Here is a 5423-nt window from a genome sequence, read left to right on the forward strand (position 1 = left end):
ATAGATTGACCATTTGGCTTATGCTTGTCACTCGTTATTGGGAAAATTAAATAATGTGAAATTTGGTCACATGAAAAAGGCAACAAACAAGATTTTGCCTGTTGTCTAATTTGATATTTGAAAGGTACAATTACAAAGTTATTAAGAGATCCCTGGCAGTTCTGTTACAAGATACAGAAGCCAGGTTTTAAAAATTGGGACCTCAAAGACTATGTCAAACATCTTTTAGATTTCAAAGAACTAAAAGGAAATGTTCTTTGGGGGATATTGCTGCTATATTGCAAAGCTAGAATATTGAAAGTTTTCATATGGTCTTGAACCAAGTAGGTCAAAATCTAATCATTTCTTTACTTCTTTAGGGGGTTTTAAAACTTTAATGATTGTTAGAAATTATTCTTTGCATCCCCTGCTAATGTGAACTGGGAATTAAGGAAGGATGCCTGTTTCTAGTCTACTTAAAGATGACAGAGGATGTATGTCAACTCCTAGGATTTTGACATTTAAATAATCAGTGAGCTGCAGTATCACTGTAAAATACTGGCTTCAAGAAAATCATATTGCTTCCCCTCTAAAAGTAAAATTCTTAAGTCAAAATATTTTAAGCTATTTTTCATTTATTTGATCTGTCATTCTATCATCAAATTAAATTAGATTTAGTACTAAGTCTTCACAAAACCATGTTGGTCATTACTTTGGCTATTTGTGAGCATTTAATATAGTCATTAGTGACTTGTTTCAATCTCTTTCAAATGAAGGAAGTGGTCACTCCTGTGGTTTCCAGGGTAGTAGTGTTTAAAAGTAGACACTGCTCTGACCCAATTTGAAACATACTGATTGTCACAAATTACTGGTACCTACAGACCTCAGGATAACTTATGCCTTTTTTCTTTGTGCTCATCTTAGTTACTTGATCATCCAGCCTATTTTGTAACTTTCATTGATCTTCAATAACAACTGAATTTGCTTCCATAGACTGAAGTTAAAGAGAAAGGAAATTATTAACTCTGCATAACTTTAGTACCATTAATTTTACTTCAGTAGTTTCAACTTTCTATCCCTAGTTATAATTAATGGATAGATTTTGTTATAGTAGTGCTTTACTCATGATGTATTTAAATGTATACAATTTCTTTATATTGCTTTTTCCAAATGTATGATTCTAGAAAGAGCCAAAGTAAACTTATTCCTAAAATACAGTGAAATTTTGACTATATTTTAAATAAAGGAGAATTTCAATATACAAAAAAAAAAAATCGCAAAATTGAAAAAAAATTCTTATAATGGTGCCCAACTCCTGTTATCTTTCATTGACAAATATTGCATCTAAAACTTGGAATGACTGCATAATTAGATCTGTCTCTGTAATTAAGAATAAAGACAAAAATTGTACTGAATATAAACAGAAATGATGGAGTTATTTTTATTCTGGAATTTCTGATAGAATAGAGTCACAGACCAAAAAGATAGAACCTAGGTGCTTTGTTTCATTTAGTGACTCACATAATTGGTCAAATGCATTTCCTTTGGAAATGTCTAAACTGTGTCTTTCCTAGTTCTTTGCCTGTTAATCTTTAAACCCATAGGCATTTCGGGGTAAACTTCATCAGTGTGTTTCTGATTTACCATCACTTAAATCACTGAAAAGTTGTTTCTAAAAAGTTAGTTCATGACAAATGAGCTTCTTGAACCATTTTAAAATACTTTCAAGACCTTGTCTTTAGAGACAAGAGATGTCATGTTTCTCTAGATGTCACTGGACTGAAATTCCAGTGAAGAGATGTCTAACTTTAGAATACTAAAAGTCAGAATACATTTTCAACTTGAAAAACCACATATTCTTCCATTCTTCCTGGAGTTGTCTAATCTTCCTTCCCTTTTCATTGATTTGTTATTTAATAAATTGAACTTTGACTTCAGTTTAAAGGCTTTCCTAGTACTTCTCTTTATTTTTTAAACTACTTACCTGATAAAATGACACCTAATGAGAGTAATTCTCTTTGATTAAATACGTCTTTACACTGTGCACTTCACTAATATTTGCAATTGTGCTTATATTAACAGTAATGAAAGCATGTTAATTACTTTAAATTAAATATTTTCAACTATTCTTATATCAACAGTCACAAAAATAATCATTTAGCAAGTCCTTATGTGTTAAAGGACATTATATACATTATCTAATCTAACATTCTCAGTCTTTTGAATTTGATATAATTAGGTCTATTTTAAAGAGACCAACTAAAGTTCTGATAATTTAAGATATTTGAACAACTTTCACAACTAGGAAATTTCAGAAATCAAGTTGTGAACCTATGTCTATCTGAACCCAAAGTGCATGCTTTTACACGTACACACCAACTATAGTTTTAAAATGCCCTATATGCAACTATATCTGTGTGTAAGCAGACTCAGTTAAAACTGATTTTCAACCTTTATGGCAGGACCACATTAACTTTTGTTTCTTTTAATCTTTAGGAAAAGGAGCTCAGGAATGGGAAGATTTTAAGAAGAATTAAGGTGCTAAAGCCAAGAGGGTACAAGGAGAGACAAAGGATGATAGGAAGGTAGAGGAAAATGCATAATAAGGTCAAGATGCCCTGTCAGGATCTTACTTTCACTCTCATTTCTCATGTTCTCATTCTCTTTGGAACCAACACACACATACACATATATACATACATACACACGCACACACACACGTTTAACCTTTGTGCTTTTACCTTTGTTCCTTTGTTCTCTTTCCCACAATATAAACTTATTTAAAAATGTATTGTTATAAAAACTAGTTTTACAAAAAAAAATTAGTTTTATGCCATTATTAAAAAATCACTGAAGCATTTAAACTTATCAATTTTCTTCTCTCAGAAAAATATTGTTTAAAATTTGGAGCAACTTATTTCTTTACTGTGTCTCTTTATTGGTGTTACCCACAGTGCAATGGGACCCCACATTGATACTCTAGTGATCTTGTGTGGGAGTGCACCTATGAAAAGCAAAAATTTGAAGAATAGAGTTAGAAGGATCTCACAGTGCCTCCAAGTTCTCAATTTTTCTAGCAAAATGATGACAAAACTGATGCTTAATTTCAATGTGGAGCTGGAGAAAATATATCTTAACAACAATAATACTAATAATGCCTTAAATTAAGAATTCTGGGAAGCTAACCTGAGTGGAGCCCTACTGAGAATCCTCAGTGGTGAGAGAGGAGAGAATCACTGAAGGCAGTGAAAAGATAAAACAAAAAGACACTGAAACAGTTTACACTTTTATTGAGGTATATAAATAAGATCTGAATATAATATCAGTTCATTAAGTACAGAAAGTATTTAGTATGGAAGTGATGGGGTTTGTTCTGTGATTAGTTATTCTTCCAGAACTCAAATGTCACAGATGGAATATTCTATTATAAATTTCATGAAGTTTAAAATATGTCAAAAAGAATAAGCTCAATTATTCATGAAGCCTTTTGATCAGAGAATGCAATAGTGCTTATAATATTCACCATGTCCTAAAAGCAATATTGGTGTACTATGCTGGGTAAGATTATCATTTGTTCACTTAACAAATATTCTCTGATCACCTGCTACATGCCAGGTCCAAAGAAAACAAGATGGAGAAGCTGTAAGTGCTGTACTCAAGCCAATCTTACCAGCTTACAAGAACCAATGGTTACATTTTTTATGAATTTTTGAGAGCTTATTGTTAGACATTATTTAAAAATTAAATTATATAAACTTACAATAAACTTTTTAATTTTTTTAAAGATTTAATTAATTTATTCATGAGAGACAGAGACAGACAGAGAGAGAGAGAGGCAGAGACACAGGCAGAGGGAGAAGCAGGCTCCATGCAAGGAGCCTGACGTGGGACTCGACCCCAGGTCTTCAGGATTATGCCCTGGGCTGAAGGCAGCACTAAACCGCTGAGCCACCCAGGCTGCCCGGCTGCCCTAAACTTTTTATTTTTAAAAAATATTCAAAGTTTATAAGTTCCTAATCATGTCAGTATTGCATTCTCAAAGGTATCTATGTCTATTTTATCTGTAGAATAGAATATATACAATATAATGGTGTGCTCTTCTATATCACTCCCAACTCTGCTCTCAGTGATGACATACACATTGGTAACTTGGAATAGGTCAGGGTAGAATATTGACACCAAGAAATTGGCAAATGCTACAAATCAGGGTTTGGTTTTTGTGTTGTGTTAATGGTCAAAATATAAGAAAATAATGGAGAATCTGTTAATAGGTTTAACTTAAAAGTATCTGTTCCACTGACAATACACAAAATTTGAAAGAAACACACTTTCAGTATTCACAAGTACTGTACAATTGAGCAAGTAACTCACACCAGTGACTCAATAAATCTCAACATATCTTTATTGTTTCATTTCCGTCTTACTTATTAACACAAATAAAAATATCAACCAACATTCATGATCACCTGATCATGTCATCTATCACTAACTCATCTATCACAGTGATAGGTTGACTATGGATAAAAAGTTCAGCATAAATCAAAGTATTTTTTAAGAATCAATTGACTATATGGATTACTAATAAAATTCATTGTACATTTAATTATTACTCATATCGCATACTGCATAATCCTTATGTCAATAAAATTTGTAAAAAACATGTACATATGTACATATATAGAGTTACAAGTATATGTATACTCCTGTTTTGGGGAAACTGGTTGTTAAACATTTATGAACATGTCTGGAGTTACTGTAATTATGCACTTGTTTTCAAGACACTCAAATCTGATATGAGGATATGGACATTGTAGTGACAGAGATATGCAAAAGGTATTTGAGAATACAGAGGAGCAAAGCTAATCTCCTCTATGCCCAAAGAGGACATGGGACAGTTGTTCTTGAGGTTCTAGTAGTATTTGAACTAAGTAGGAATTGGGTCGTGTGTAGGACAATAGAATTCTTTATTATGATGATTGTTGAAATAATAAAGATTATTTTATATGTAATGAATAAATAAAGAACTTTGGCAAACAGAACTATGACGATTCTGCATATGTGTACAAAGGTTAACAGAAAATATTGTTCTTTAAAGAATAATCTTGGAGCACCTGGGTGGCTCAGTGGTTGAGTATCTACCTTTGGCTCAGGTCATGATCCCAGGGTCCTGGGATGGAGTCCTGAATAAGGCTCCCCACAGGGAGCCTGCTTCTCCCTCTACCTAGGTCTCTGCCTCTCTCTCTGTGTCTCTCAAGAATAAATAAAATCTGTAAAAAAAAAAATACAGAATAATCTAAATACCAATGCTTTTTTTGAGAATATTCTTGCACAGAGGATAGACAAAATTTTAGTAGGATTAAATACTACTGAGAAGAGTAAGATACTCATTTATAAGATGTTCCTTGTAGTCACACATATTAACTGACAAGATATCAAGTGATATT

The sequence above is a fragment of the Vulpes lagopus genome, chromosome 8 (assembly GCF_018345385.1).
Source record: "Vulpes lagopus strain Blue_001 chromosome 8, ASM1834538v1, whole genome shotgun sequence".
NCBI classification, from domain to species: domain Eukaryota; kingdom Metazoa; phylum Chordata; class Mammalia; order Carnivora; family Canidae; genus Vulpes; species Vulpes lagopus.